The sequence below is a fragment of the Polypterus senegalus genome, chromosome 3, assembly GCF_016835505.1.
Source record: "Polypterus senegalus isolate Bchr_013 chromosome 3, ASM1683550v1, whole genome shotgun sequence".
Taxonomy (NCBI): domain Eukaryota; kingdom Metazoa; phylum Chordata; class Cladistia; order Polypteriformes; family Polypteridae; genus Polypterus; species Polypterus senegalus.
The window spans coordinates 212,256,867-212,273,610 of NC_053156.1; the positions used below are offsets into that span (position 1 = coordinate 212,256,867).

General features: G+C 38.7%; 1 protein-coding gene and 2 long non-coding RNA genes across 6 annotated transcripts in view; 2 read left to right on the top strand and 1 right to left on the bottom strand.

Annotated features, from left to right (window-relative positions):
- The window catches only part of nkain2 (sodium/potassium transporting ATPase interacting 2), a 1,134,729-nt gene that overhangs the window by 973,508 nt on the left and 144,477 nt on the right, over positions 1-16,744 (bottom strand). The window lies entirely within an intron of this gene.
- LOC120525806 lies at positions 15,136-15,812 on the top strand. The gene is made up of 3 exons (XR_005633021.1): positions 15,136-15,512; positions 15,600-15,663; positions 15,753-15,812. It is a non-coding gene; the product is annotated as an uncharacterized LOC120525806 (long non-coding RNA).
- Positions 15,813-16,653, top strand: LOC120525807. The gene is made up of 2 exons (XR_005633022.1): positions 15,813-16,349; positions 16,554-16,653. It is a non-coding gene; the product is annotated as an uncharacterized LOC120525807 (long non-coding RNA).

Genomic DNA, 16,744 nt, shown 5'->3' on the forward strand with positions numbered 1-16,744 from the left:
ATATATTATGCACATATCTGAATATTCTACTGAAAGATATAATTTGTAATTATCTCTAAATTCAGTCTACTTTGCTTATAATCTTTCTATAATAGCATTTTCAAGGAATTTTCTTTGATCTTAATAAAGTTGTCATTATAAAAAAAAATTTTGAAAACTGTCACATATAGAAAAATGAAATATTTATAACATGCAGACAAGATTATTCTCAGTGAGACACTAGCTGTAATCTGCACATTCTCCTGGGTCCTACAAACTTCAATTGAGGATGTAGTACTCTGTTATAAGGAGTATATGTATTGATTTTTGACTCATTGTTTAAATATAGTGATGTTACCAGTACTTTAAAAACTGCTGCAGTGTAGGATCTTAGAATATGTGGTAAAAGGTCTGAAGTAAAGCATCTCACCAGAAGTTAACAACGAAATACCACAATTTTCAACACGTAAAGTATTTCCTCACCTACACAAGAAGAAACTATTTTTCATGTTTCTAGTACTCTGTTGTTTCATTTGTAAACATATTTGAGTTTAATGCAGGCAAAGTATCAAAGGGCATAAATACATGAGATCCTAACTGAGAGGGCCTTAGTAATTCAAAAAGTAACTAATATGAGAGCCACAGTTAAATGATTAGTAAAAATGCAAGGCGAATAAAACCTTCTAACTAACTACTTGGTTACTGAAGGACTGCAATACATATAAAAAAAATCAACAAAATAAGATGCAGGTACTTTGTCTGCTGTGATCAGTGTTGTAATAGTTATCTTTTTTATAAAATATGTATATTCACCCCATCTCTTACACTACCAGGATCTTTCCTGTTCAAATACCGTGTTTATTTGCATTTTATTTTTTATGTATTTGCTTTGTACTTAGTACTTTGTACTAATTGCATGAAAATATGTTATGCAAATAAATATTGCCATTGCTTTGCCTCATTTTCACCATAATATCTTCATGAAAAAACCCTCGTAAGATGAACTCTTATCATTTGAAAATGTAATAACCATTAATTTATGTGTAATGTGTAATTATGTGTTCTTGTATCCCAAAATGAACACCCATCTTAAATAACACCAAATTCCATTAAATTAAACAAAATCACCTCAATAGATAACAGCAGTAATCAAAAAGCACTCTTGAGAAACATTTTTCCTTCATTAAAGTCTAAATTTTTTTGCTGTTAATTGGCATCCATTAACCTTGTTCATTGCTACTATACATTACTGCTAACCTCACATTTGCAACTCAAGCAAACATTACATATTTTGTTCATGTGCACAGTATTTACCCTTTTATGTTAAAGTAAAATAGTGACTGTAAAGTTAATAAAAGAAAAATGTCATTATCTTGCTGAACAAGATAAGCATGAAGAGAAGAGGCAGGGTCTTAGGAACATCAGCTGTGTGCTGATTGCTGATTATGGCAGTGAGTGAAAGGCAGATGGAGAAAAAAATTGGAAGATGATGAGGTGCTGTGTTCAATGTCTTCTGCCATGTTTTCTCTTTTATTGCAAGGCTGAGAACTGTAAAATGCTGGCCTTCTCAGCTTTTTGTACTTTTCTTTCACAAAACAGTCTTTAGCACGCAACAGAAAATGCAACATTGATTCACATAATTGTGAAGAAGATGCCCAGTAACTCATATTAAAAGCATATTAAATGAAACATACTGGAAGCACAAATTTAATGCAGGTCACATTTTGATAAATTTTTGATGAAGTTTACTAGTTGAAAGGATCATGCGTTTTGCTAGTCAGTCCCAGTATATGCAGAATGAGAGCTCCCTCTACATTCATAATGTTAAGTTAGTTTCAGTCGAGTTGAAGGTTACGACACATCATTGGCTTATCATGTCGTCACTTGCTGTTTGCATTTTTCATGGATGGAAAATCAGTTTTACAAATTGGTTAGGATAGCATCCCTGATGTTATTCTGCACTATCACCTTACTTCTCTCATGTGATGGTTCACTCTATAGCCCTTCTGAGTCAATCTTAAAAAACAGTTTCTACCTAAAAATCTGGCTTAGGGCTCGTTTATACTTCACGCACAGAATATGTATGTGCACGCATCATGGCTGCCACATGTTCCCAGCATTCATTTGACGCGTTCTCTGAGCTTGTCCTCAGAAATTAACGTGACAACAACAACAACAACAACATGTATTTATATAGCACATTTTCATACAAACAGTAGCTCAAAGTGCTTTACATATTAAAGAATAGAAAAACGAAAGACACAATTATAAAACAAAATAAATCAACATTAATTAACATCGAATAAGAGTAAGGTTCAATGGCCAGGGGGGACAGAAAAAACAAAAAAACTCCAGACGGCTGGAGAAGAAATAAAATCTGTAGGGATTCCAGACCATGAGGCCGCGTGCACAAGTTGCAGTACCAGCAAAAAGTCAGTGGGCGCAGGGTGATACAGATGGATTCTACAGGATTGATGTGCATGCTTCGATGTTTGATGAATGGTTCGATGTAGTTAAGCAAAAAGCGACATACTGTTGTCACACACGTGCGCATGGGAGGAAGCTAAATGGCTTTAGTGAAGGCAGTTCGGAGGCATGCCGGGGTGTGGCAGAGTGCACTGACTCTTTTTCTCCCTTGCCTGTAGACCATCCCCGGGGGATTTCACCTGGCTCTCCTGACATCACTTCCGGGACTGAGCCAATGGAAGTCGGCCACACCAGCTCCAGTCCCTCTGATGTCACGTCCGGCTATGAACCAATGGTGGAAGACCACGTGCCGGATTAATATGACCTCACTTCCTGTCTCCCCCTTTAAAACCTGCCCCTTTTCCTTTGTTTCCTCAGTCTTGTTCTGGACTCAGTTGAATGCACTTCAGTGCTGATTATTTGATAAAAACGACCTTTTGCAGCCAGGATACCACATTATACGGGTGGCTGCCCCAACCCTTTATCTGTCCATGTCTCGTTCTTGTGACACTGTACAAATGCATTTGTGGTGCTTTTATATTCAAGCCTTGCATATTTCCCAGCATAATGACAGGATAAATTTTAAAGGTCTCACATACCATCTTCTATGCCGTCTTTTTTTTTTTTTTAACCTTCACAACAGCATCAGAATGTACAGTGGCATATTTCAGTCACTGAGAAAAAAATTAAGGATACAGTGAAAAGGTGTATTTTTTGATTAAATTGGAAATTTCGATTTAATCTTGAAATGTCCACTTTAACCTCGTAGTTTATTTTATCATTAAAGTAGACCATTGCAAATGTCATCTTAAAACTGACCCAGTTGTTAATCGCTATGTGCTTCTGGGGCTTCCTTCTGAACTGACAGCAGCGGCAAGCAGCAATAGATTGCCACACAGAACACATTAAAATTATTATATTCCAGCTCTCTGCACATTTAGACTCTTTAGATTTATGCTTGATATCACTTTCATGATGAAATGCATTAAAGTATGTACAGTATGTTACATTTTACAGATAAATCGTTAACTTCATTTAAATAATGAATACTGTTAATAATCAAACATATGGGGGCAGGACGGTGGCAGAGAGGTAGTGGTGCGGCCTCACAGGGAGTCATGTCCCTGGTAGCACTGCTGCCTCGCAGGAAATCACATTCCTGGTGTTCCCTGCCTGGAGTTTGCATGTTTTCCTGGTGGATTTCAACAATGTGCTCTGGTTTAATTCCAAAGACATGAAGGTTTGGGGATTTGTTGACGCTAAAATGACACTACTGTATTGTCACGCTTGGGACAAAGATTTGCACAGAGACGCAGGAGGTCGTAGAAACAAGAAGGATTTTTATTCAAACACCGCAAACACATGAGCTTAAACGTGCTCCATGATAAGTCAGAGAAGACAGTTCCGGTAGGAGCAGAGAGAGACAAAAGCAAACAATCAATTCCAAAACTGACAGGTGCTGCGCAAGGCTTATAAGTCGGCGGAGTACCGCGCGAGGCTTGTATTACATGTTATAGTGCAAGGATAAGGAGCAATGTGAGGGTAGTCAGTGTTTCAGGGTTTGTGGTTTTCCCAGGGGTGTCTGTATCTATTTGGGGTGCGATCAGCCCTCCAGCTCACACCCTCCCCCTCAGCTTTATTCACATTCCTGTGAATCAAGCAACTCTCTGTACCAAGTTCGTGTAGTCGGGATAATACGTCTGCGTTGACGTGTTCAGAACCTGGTCGGTGCTTTACTGTGAAACTGTAAGGTTGTAAACCCAGAAACCATCTCATTAGACGAGAGTTTGTATCTTTCTGTCAGTACAACCACTGAAGTGGAGCATGATCAGTTACCAAAGTGAAGTTTCGTCCCCACAAGTAATAGTGCAGCGCTTCCACAGCCCACCTAATTGCCAAGCATTCTTTCTCAATTGTAGAATAATTGCGTTCCCTAGGAAGTAATTTCCTACTCAAATATGTGATTGGATGTTCTTCTCCATCAAAAATTTGTGACAGGACTGCGCCCACACCAAATGCACTTGCGTCTATTTGCAAGATGAAATCTTTTGTGAAATCCGGGTTCCTTAGAACTGGGTAAGAAGACAATGCTTTTTTTAAATCGTTGAAAGAACGTTCGCAATTTTCTGTCCACAAGATAGGTCGGTTTTTTCTGCCTCTAGTAAGTTCTGTAAGAGGAGCAGTTCTAAAATTTTCTGTAGTAACCAGTGAGCCCCAGAAAAGCGCGTACTTGTTTCTGTGTCTCCGGTCTCGGGTAAACAAGCATTTCTTCTATTTTCCTTAACTGTGGCCTAAGTAAACCCTTGCCCATAGAATAGCCTAAGTAATGAGTCTCGGACATGCCTAGTTTACATTTCTTAGGGTTAGCAGTAAGGCCAGCCTGTCTCAAGCTTTCAAGAACGGCTTGAAGCCGCTCTAAGTGTGTTTTCCAATCATTGCTAAAAATCACGACATCAACAAGGTATGCCCCGGAATATTCAGAATGAGGACGTAGGATCTGATCCATCATACGCTGAAAAGTTAGAGGTGCCCCGTGAAGACCAAACGGGAGTCTTGTAAATTCATAGAGTCCGTCAGGAGTCACAAATGCCGTTTTCTCACAACTGCTAGCCTCTAAAGGCACCTGCCAATAGCCTTCGTGAGATCTAGCGTGGAGATATAGCTCGCCTGACCCAGTTTTTCCAACAGTTCATCGACACGGGGCATCGGATAAGCATCGAATTTAGAGACCTTATTCAAGCGTCTGAAATCGATACAGAACCGAACCGAACCGTCTTGCTTTGGGACTAATACGACTGGGCTGCACCAGTCACTTCTACTTTCACGAATTACACCCAGTGTCAGCATCTTTTTACCTCTTCGCGCACAATATTTCGCCGCGCTTCCGGTATCCGAACGGCCGCATCTGTACGAACATCAGGTTCAGTGGTAATTTTATGTTTTGTAATGTTAGTCTTGCCTGGTAAATCTGAAAAGACATCAGTGTTCCGTTCTATCAAAGATAACAGTTCTGTCTTTTGCGTGTCAGTAAGATCGTTACCAATGGTAACATCGGTCTGAGAAACAGCAGCCAAGGAAGTGTTAACCTCTTGTCGGTCGTGCCATTCCTTCAAGAGGTTAATGTGTAAAATCTGGAATGGTTTGCGCCGGCCTGGTATTCTAACCTTGTAATTTACCGGACTCATACGCTCCTCAATAATGGCGGGCCCTGCCATTTAGCTAAGAATTTGTGTGGATCCGAGGGAACCAGTACCAAAACACGATCGCCAGGTTTGAACTCACGGAGCTTGCTGCCCTATCGTAAAGACGCTTCTGAGTTTCCTGTTCTCGTTGTTGGTGTTCCACAGCAATAGAGGAAAGCATAGAAATTCTGTCTTGCAACGAAATTAGTCGATCTGCAAAGCTTCGACCTTGAGCTGCTCTCTCGTTTCCTATCCATTCCTCACATACCACATCCAGGATGCCTCGCGGCCGCCTGCCGAATAACTCGAAGGGACTCAAGCCAGTGGACGCCTGTGGTGATTCTCACACCACGTACAAAACAAAAGGTAGGACAGTGTTCCATGTTGTGGGATCATTATGAGCAACTCGCCTGATCATCTGTTTCAATGTTTTGTTAAATCGCCGGTTAAACCATTCATTTGAGGATGGTAAACAGTAGTACTCAATTTCTTAATAGCAAAGCTGTCACAATTGCGAGAAGTGAAAGGTGTGCCTTGATCAGTTAAGATTTCTCTAGGGATACCAATACGAGTAAAAGTATCACATAGTGCTTTGGCTACAGTCGAAGAGTTGGCCTTTTTCAGCACAATCATTTCTGGATATCGTGTCACATAATCAACCAACACCAGCAAATATTGGTACCCATCCTTAGTCTTAGGTAATGGTCCCACAATATCTAATCCCACACGCTGAAAGGGAACTTCCAATATGGGCATAGGACAAAGGGGAGCCGAGGAGGCTTATAAGCAGAGACGATCTGGCAGTCTGGACATGAAGTACAAAATCGTTCAACATCTTTTCCCATATTAAGCCAATAAAATCGTTTTGATAACCGGTCTCTAGTTTTGTCGGCACCGAGGTGCCCCCCCAAGATGTGTGAATGTGCCAGATGCAAAACAGTTTCCCTATGTGCTTCAGGTACCACCAGTTGTTCAATAAATTCCCCTCCAAATGATCTGAGATCACTCTGAAAAGGCAACCGTCCTTTTCTATAAAGTGTGGGGTTTTCACACCCCCGGAATTACGCTCTTGGTAATAAGAGTCATTAGCAGGGCGAGCCTGTTTAAATGCATATTCTAATGAGCTATCAGTATGCTGCAAACGCACAAAATCTGATTGTTCGTTAACGCCGGTTTGTGTTCGGAGGCGTTTGCAATCTGGGAAGATGTAGAAGGACCAGCCCATTCTGGAAGATTGTCGGGGGTGACCTCCTCCGTCTCGCTGGAGAGATCGGGTTCAATATCTAAGTTGGGCTCTAGATTTTCCCCGCCGCTACCAGTTCTTCGTCTTGGTTTTTTCTTCTTCTCCCCCCCCACTAAGTTCATTAGTGGACTGGACTACTGGTCCCTTACATTTATTAATCAGTTTCGGAAAAAGGGCATTTCTCCGTCCTATGAGTAATGGCCAAGGGCACGAGTCTGAAACGCAGACCAAACCTTAAAGTGGCGCCCCTATAAGTTAAAGGAAGAAGTAAAGTCTGATAATCTTTAACATCACCATGTACACAGCGTATTTTTACAGTCTCACAGTCTCTAAGGCATTGTTCATTAAGACAGTCTCGTCTCACAATACAAAGGTCACTTCCCGAGTCTAACAATGCTGAGATTTCTCTGCCCCCCAATTTCACCGGGATCAACAAGCCATCTTTTCCATCCGGATATGTAATAGTTGAGCAACAAATCTCGCCAGTCCAATCTCCATTGAATGAGCTGGAGACAAGCGACATCTCTTGCCAAATGGCCGAGTTGATCACACCGGAAACATCTACGGTCGGCTCCGTTTCCGAAATATCCTCTGCAACGTCCACGTCGATGTGCTCTGTAGTGTCCACGGTTTCCTCGGCCTGCTGTTGCCGCTGTCTCCCCAGAAACAGGGGTCTCATCTATGACTGGATTTCCCGGGTCCTACCTGACCCCATTAGATTTTTAGGTCCTGCAGCTTGTCGATCGAAGCGACGAGAATGTCCTGGACGTTCGTTCACAGGTTGCAAAGCAGCACGAAATCCACCGCTCTTTCTCCAAGCGGACTGTGAACCCTCTAATCGTCTGGACATAATCGTTAATGATTTAATATCATGACGTAGAAATTCATCTCGAAGAACTTCAGGTATGCCGCCAGTAATATATTCACGACAACTGTTTCCATCACGTCTCCTTCAAACCAGCAGTGCACTTTATGTATCAAATCTTGAATTTGCACGGATTGGGTCATCCATGTTTAGTTTCCAGTCTTTAAGTGCATAAGTTTTAGACCTCTGAAATAAGTCTTCGGCGGCATCCATCTGTGCAACCACTTCTGGTACCACTTGTCACGCTTGGGTCACAGATTTGCACAGAGACACAGGAGGTCATAGAAACAAGAAGGATTTTTATTCAAACACCGCAAACACATGAGCTTAAACGTGCTCCATGACAAGTCAGAGATGACAGTTCCACTAGGAGCAGAGAGAGATAAAAGCAAACAATCAATTCCAAAACTGACAGGCACTGCGCAAGGCTTATAAGTCGGTAGAGTACTGCGAGGCTTGTATTACGCATTATAGTCCAAGGATAAGGAGCAATGTGAGGGTAGTCAGTGTTTCAGGGTTTGTGGTATTCCCAGGGGCGTCTGTATCTATTTGGGGTGCGATCAGCCCTCCAGCTCACAGTATGTGAGTACTTGTATTCACCTTGCGATGAGCTGATGCAGGGATTGTTTCTGTCTCTCACCCAATGCTTGCTGGAATGGGCGCATCCCTGGATTGATGGATGTAATCATTAAACATCCTTTTCACAGATATTGTGGCAAGGTGTCCTCGGAATTTAATGGATGTTTCAGACAACTCAGAACACAGACTGCCACCTGGTGGAATTTTCCAGATTTATGTGAAATACACGCTCAAGTGAAACAGTACAACGCTTGTGTAGCAGTAGCATCCGCTGGAGCACACGTTGTGTTGCGTGAAGTATAAACCCAGCCTTAATGCTTTTCATTAATAAAGAGTTTGTTGTTCTCTCAAGCTCTTCCTAAAGAAGAACAGATAACACAGGAGGTTTTGTTCATGATGGGGATGGATGAGATAACTGGGGCAACAGCTGCAGGTCATAGGTCAATGCATTAGTCTATGGAGTTGATGCAGTGGATGAGCTGTGGCTTGCAACTCTTCACTCGATATAAATCTGTTTTGCTGTCAAATATGATCATAATCTTATGGCGAGAAAGGATAACATTGCTGTTACAAGTAGACAAAACTAGTTTTGTCTGCAGTATTGTAGAGATTGCTCTCTGTGACTGGAACCTCTACAATTACAATTACTATTTAGGGATGAAAAAAAAAAAGAGCTAGCTTGTTCCGCATCTCCCTAGTGCAATACACACCAAGACAATAATCTGGACGGTTAAAAGGACAAAAAAATATATAATGATTTTTGATTCTTTTAAATCTATCATCAGTTTATTCAACAAATATACATAGCTATTATAGACAGATATGGCACTTACATATACTGATAGTTGAAGCACCTGATTAAATATTGATATGTTTGTTCAAGCAATATAAATCTTATTGTATATTCTCATCTATCTTTACATTGAGCATAACTGTTTCATAATTTATTAAATAATATTCAATATTTTTATATTGATAGCATTGTTTCACAGTAATTGTCACATAAAAACCTTTGAAGCCAATGATCAACTAAAAGAGATACTACTAATGTATAGAAAAATATTTGTAGTACTAGGGTGTTGTACCATGTTAAGAGTCATTATGAATGTAGTGAGAAGTCAAGCAAAATGACACATTTTATTGGCTAACTACAAAGATTACAATATGCATGATTTCGAGGCAGCTCAGGCCCGTTGTATACATCTTGCCTGCAGAAAGGGCCTCAAAAGCTTGTATATTGGTAATCTTTTTAGTCTGCCAATAAAAGGTGTCATTTTCCATGACTTCTCACTAGGAAAATATTTGAAAGAATGTTAAAATCTAGCATGGAAGAAACCCTGAAGCTTTGGACCTTGCTGCCACATGCTAATAACTTGTGGGGAAAGCTATTCCACTGCCTGTAGTTTACAATTATGCTTCCCGAAGTGAAGAGAACTTTTTGTAGGCTTAATAAAAAAACAGTCACATCCCCAATTGAAGTGCCACTGCTATTAACACATCAAAATCTCTATTTCCACAGACTGGCAGCATTATCGAGCCAGCCCTGAAACCAATAATGCTATCTGACATGCCTGACCTTTTCGATTAAAACAGCTTGTCCTTCTTATGGAGGAGACCACCACATCTCATTACCAAACTTAGTTTGTTTAGTCTTTCGAACGCTGTACCTGAGTGTGTCCTGGCCTCGATCTTTACTATTGACTCGAAAATGACTTCTCCTTTAGTTCACCTTGTATAATTTGGATTGTGAATAAAGAGAGAATTGGGGATCAGCCAGCTGCCATCTGATGCTTATTCAGTTCTGGCTGAAGGTTTTTAAACACAATCAAGATAATTTAACTACTTTGAGAAAATGCTCCAGCTGCAGAAGAAATTATCATTTTTAAAAGCCTAACAACAAGCAGCAGTGCCCTTGCCATTCACCACAATGTATGCTAAGGATTGTTTTATTAGCAATAAATTAAATGTAGACCAGACATAAGAAAATACAGAATACATGTAATAAGTAAAGTGAATTTGCATCACTAGTGATTTTTAGTTTCATGTATATCCTTCACCACACATTGTGTAATTTAACATATTAAAATGCATTATGCCACCTTAGTTAATCAAGACCAATGCATTTTGTTGTTATCTTCATTTTCAAAACATTGACTTAAATCTTTTGTAACTACTAGATACATTGACATTGTAATAAATTCCTAATGTAATTTAATCTGGCATACTTTGTTGTGCTTCTCAGGTGGGCCATGTGAAATAGAAGGATTATAAGAATGTATTATTAGCTCCTAAATCTGCCCACCTAATATATTATTGATAACCAAATAAAGAAATATAAAATTAAATTGAAACTTCAATTTATTATGTTATATGATACATTGACCAAAGATTGAGAAAAGGCAGAGACATTACTTAAGTAATGGAACTGTAAGACAGGGAAATTTGTTTTCCATTTTCCATTTTTATTCCTTAATAACAGGTTTTGAAAAATACATGCATCTCACTTATAGATTAAATTTATCAGTAGTTTTTAAAATCTGGCACCAGACAGTATGATAGAAGCAAATGTCAATTTCACTGTACCAAGAGGTGGATCTTCTGATGCTAGTGATCTGAGAACTCCCCTGCCTCAGAAAATGGAGAGATAGATTTCACAGATTTACGCTTCAGAAAAATAGTATAGCTCCTTTACAGGAATTAAAATAACTTTTTGAATTGTCCTACAAAGTTACGACTGACAAAGAACATACAGTGTAAAAATATGAAGCATCCATTGGAAATGCTGCCCAAAAGTGCAACTGATTACAAGAAGTTCCAATAATTTATGCTATAATTTTTATTAGAATCGCATGTAATTGTGACATCACTTTTCAAAAAACAAAATTCAAATGGCTTCCAGTCTATGTTGCTTACTAAGTTGAAAAACACACAATAAAATATGTTATTGGTACAGTATATAACCTGTATCTATACTAATAAAAGGCAAAGCCCTCACTCACTCACTCACTCACTCATCACTAATTCTCCAACTTCCCATGTAGGTAGAAGGCTGAAATTTGGCAGGCTCATTCCTTACAGCTTACTTACAAAAGTTGGGCAGGTTTCATTTCGAAATTCTACGCCTAATGGTCATAACTGGAAGGTATTTTTCTCCATTAACTGTAATGGAGTTGAGCTGGAAGGGCGGAGTTTCGTGTGACATCATCACGCCTCCCACGTAATCCGCGTGAACTGACTGTCAACGCAGTGCGTGAAAACCAGGAAGAGCTTCAAAAAGCGCTGAAGAAAACATGCATTATATAATTGAGAACGCAGCGAAAACAATAAGAAGCGAGCGAGTGACATATACTACCATATTCATGAGTGTTGCTGCCTCGGAAAGAAAGCAAGGTGTAAACCTAAACTTTAAACTAAGTTCATTGACAGGCTACCGCTGGCGTTTCACATGCCCACAGGTAATGCGGGATACAAGTTTAATGAGAGGACGCAGGATATAAACGAGAGTTTTGATCACTTTATAACTAAGTTAAAATTGTAGGTGAAGGGGTGTGCTTATGCAAATTCCGAGACTGTGTTTGTGGGGATTGACAGTTAAGGCGGGTGGGGAGTCACGTCATCATCTCCCTCCCATTCATCTAATTTGGCTCTGAGCTGAGAAGGGTCTGGCTGCAGCCTGCAATACCTAGGAATTTAGACACGGAACGCCCTTCATATCACGGAACGCCCCCCAGCACTAGTCACGGAACGCCCTCTGATGTCAGTTTCGAGACGTCATCATTGTTTTTGTCGGAGTCCGGAGGAATGGTGGACTTAGAATATATCTTTCTAAAAGAGTTTCGAGGAAAGAAGAAGAGTTTGTGTTGGAAATTAAGATGGCAGTGAGTTTGTTGCAAGTTGTACTAGTATTAGGTAATATTATACTTTACTGTTAGGGTACGAATTATACCACAGTGTAATAAAGATGTTGAATCAACTTTCAGGTTCCGTGCAGTACTAAGCGCTCTAAGAAAGTATTAACAGTTAAACAACAAACAGAATGGTTTGTGTAGCTAATTGTTACAGGGCTAATCGGAATACTCGATTCTGAGTAGTAAATCGACGGATTCAGCAGTCAATAATTTTTTATAACAATTGTTATAATATGCAATTGACCGTTGTTGAGTATAATTAACCATAGCGCAGTGTAACGGACTGTAATCAAATATAAGTGACCGTGATTAAGTACTTATAATTGCCAGAATATCATTCACCATTTGTCCTGTATATCACGTATATGCAAGTTAATCAGAAGCAAAACCAGTAACCTGGTATTTTAGATATCAAAATATATTTCAGAAAGACAACACAGAGAGATTGAGCCATTATAAGGTAATGTTCCACAGAAAGCTTATTGTTTGCATAATTTTCTAAGACAAACACAGTTAATAATGGATATACTGGTTTTTCAATTATAGTAATGTTGGTAGTCTGAAGTTTGAATATACTTAGGTCACTTTAGATGATCTTTTTTCATAGTTCTGTATATATATTTACAGTACATAACTGAACATTTTAATAAGTAGCTACAAACAAAGGGTAAGTGTGAATGCAATATTCAATTTCCTTCAGTTCAAGAAAGTTCAAATTAGATTGTAGACAATAATGAGGAAAAGAGCAGCCAGAATAGAATCATGTTGTTATTATTATTATTATTATTATTATTATTATTATTATTATTATTATTATTATTATTATTATTTATTTTATAAAGTTCTTTCAATGATAGTACAGTTTGTTTGAACTCTTAAAACAATATTAAATGTTTCATGCCCACCTCTCCTGCATTCTTCAAAAATACTGCTTTTGAAGTTTTTTCAATTGAAATAAAGTAAAGTGATTGTCCTCGTGCATGTTTGTCAGTTTTAAGATCTTTATATTTATTTTATATTCACCAGAGACACATATTGAAGACCACAGAGGAACCTACAGTTGTGTTTGGTGCTCAGGAGTTTGCTTGTCTGTTTTGCTATAAAAGATCAGATTCTGCAGGCATCATCAGCCACTTACAGAGCCACAGCAGGACAGTAGTTGTTCATGGAGGGATGTGAAGTGCTCTAGAAGATATCTTGTAACTTGTAAAATTTGATTAATTGACACTTTTAATACACTATAATGCAGCTAGATATTCACCTTAACAACATGATTTTATTTGACAAAATAGTATACTGTGTACTTTTTAACCTTTTGAAAAGCTAGCTTTGAATAATTTTATATTAATTCATGACTGTGTATTAACAATTTTCTCTTTTAAAATATTTAGTAGAATATGACAAAGTTCATACTACAAATACTTTAATTTTTCAGAATGTAAGTGTGGAATTACATTGCCTACAATTGACAGGCAACATATAGTATATTTTCATACATTTTTAAAAGCATCATTGACAGAATCTTTAATTAGTTTGTTCTGTTTAAAAGAATAATAGGACAGGATTTGCTTGTTTTACCTCTATTAAATTTAAGGATTATCTGAATTTCTTTCATTAAGTTTTAAATGTTTAGCAAAATAATTCTGAATATTAACCTTTTTTTCTTTGTACTGTTTCAGGTTTTAAAATATACAAGTGTTCACTGAACTGCCAGGGATCAGGCCATTACCATTGCTGTTATTGTCAGAAAACAGTAGTTCATAAAGATCAGTTCCTCAGGCACTTGTCAGATTGTGGCAAAGGTCCTAAAGTGCTCCCTCTGCCCTCCATGCCCATGGCACGGTCACCACCCAGCCTCTTCCCTCCATGCCCACAGCACCGGTCACCACCCAGTCTCTGTCCTCTGTGCCCATGGCACCGGCACCACCAGTCTCTGCCCTCCGTGCCCACTGCACCAGTCACTGCCCAGCCTCTGCCATCTGAGTTCAAGTTCGTTGTTCTTGATCTTTGTTCAACTGTTCAGTCCCAGTGTTCAAAAGTTTTAATGTTCTTTTTTTATATCTTTGTTCATATGTTCAGTTCACTCAGTTTGAACCTCAGCCCAAATCTCCCAAAATTAGCATTTTAGCAGGACTGTTCCTTATTTACTCTGTTATTTCTGTTACCTAGTGATGACTGCTGCCCATTTGAACTATTCTTCTTTAAATAATTTGATCCTAATAGTTTTCACTAGGGCACAGTGGCACAGTGGTAGCGCTGCCCCTGCGTGGAGTTTGCATGTTCTCCCCCTGTCTGCGTGTGTTTCCTCTGGTGCTCCGGTTTCCTCCCACAGTCCAAAGACATGCAAGTTAGGTGGATTGGCGATTCTAAATTGGCCCTAGTGTGTGCTTGGTGTGTGTTTGTGTGTGTCCTGCGGGGGTTGGCACCCTGCCGGGATTGGTTCCTGCCTTGTGCCCTGTGTTGGCTGGGATTGGCTCCAGCAGACCCCCGTGACTGTGTGTTCAGATTCAGCGGGTTGGAAAATGGATGAATGGATAGTTTTCACTAAGCTATTTTGGAAGAGCTGTGTAAATAACTTGTAATGGCACAGTGGTAAAACATCCTCAAGGTTCTAAAATATTTGTAATAGTGTGCTGTGGTCTCATGTGTGAAGCCAAAGTCACTCCCTTTATAAATTATTTGTTCATTTAAAAGTTGCTAGAGATTATATTATGATGTTCACTATTTCTCTACCTGTTCTATTACTAATAATACTACTCTTGTAATCTGAAATGAATATCATTGTCATAAAAAGTGATGAAAGGCTCCAGCTACATTTTGGTTAAGTAATTCTTTCTTCTGTGTGATAAAATTATTAATTGCCACATTTTCAGAATTAAATATTATTAATCCAGTTCTACAATGATATTCCATCTGCAAAGTTCATATCAACTTTGTTTTTAATATATATTAATATAATATAAATCAATTTTGACAAAACAAATTTTATCTGTAGGAAAATTGCCTCTAAAATAATGCCAGGTAGCTGGAAAGAACCACAGAAGAAGGTAATGTAAATATAAATGTGTGTTGCTAGTATAAGACAAAAAACACACACAGATATCTCCTTTACTAATCACCTCTTCATATGATCGAATCTACACAAACAGACTGACAGCCTGGACTGCTCAGGGTAAGTGGAGGACACTCTGCCAGTAGTAAGATGTAAATGTTGATTTAAAATAATAACTTGCTTTTTTATTTAGTATGCTCTCTACATTGCCACTGGAAGAGCATTTGATTTCAGTCAGGTCAGTGGTTTAAGTGTAAGATTTGCTTGAATATTGTGATTTTTTATTCATAGAATTTATTGTAATTTCCCAATTTACATTTTTTAGGAAGACATGCCAAAAATTAGAAGATGGTGGTGTCATCTCTTACTTCACAAAGCCAGCATTAAAGGTGTGTAACTTTTCAAGCTTTTTTTAAGGGAAGATCAGTTATAAGAATTTGTCAGCTTACAGTATTTCTAAATTTTTTTTATCTTCCAGCCAAGACTTCGGTCTTCACTTTCCACACGAGAAGAAGGACATTCTGTGCCCCACGGCAGTGCTTCGTAATTATCAGTTGAAAAGCTTTCTGACACTAATTTTATATATTAGAACTTCACAAAAAGACTTTGACCAACTGGTCACACAGCAGATCTCCAGTGAGGCTGTCAGTAACTTGTGTCTCTCGTCAGCCCTGCGGTGTGTCAGTGCCGTTATGGGGGCAGAGAATGGTGGTCTTAAAAAGGAGGGTTTTGTGTGCTTGTGCTCTAACTGATTTATTAAATGGCAATTATTTCTGCTTCCAGCAATTCCAGACAAGATAGGAAAGAGCAAGGACTTTTCTCCCCACCCTTCTTTTCCATTACTAAAGAATATGAAAATCTTGACTGAATTATTTATGCCAGTACAATCATATTAAGCATATTTATGGTTACATTTAGTTAGCAAATTGTACCTCACAAAGGCACAGTCCTGTCAGGTATGTAGTGAAATGACTCTTATGGCACAGCCAATGCCTTAAAGGTGATGACTTTCTGTTTCCTTTTCAATATCATTCAGAAATCAACCAGTCTAGAATGGAGTAATTGTTTGCTTCAGGTAAACACTTTCCATTATGTATAACTTTTTAGATGTAGCATTTCTATTGTAATATGTTTGGGTGAATGTTTCAGCAGTTTTAAAGCATGCTTACTAAACTGGGAACAATTAAATTACATATTATTTGAAATTATGATATTTGAAATGATGAATTTGGCCTTCACAAGTGACAATGCTGTGCTAATTGGACTCTTTGTCTTTCAGGGACTCACTTCAGTACAATTCCAGTAGACGTTCAGATTGAACTGAAATGGGTCTTACAGCAATGTATTAGTAAATAAAAATGAATGCTTTTTTCACTACAGAGCACTTAGTCATTTTGAATTATTTGTGCACTTTCTGAATGGTTTCTAACTAGACATGACATTACCTTGAAGATGAACTGCTGTGGTTGT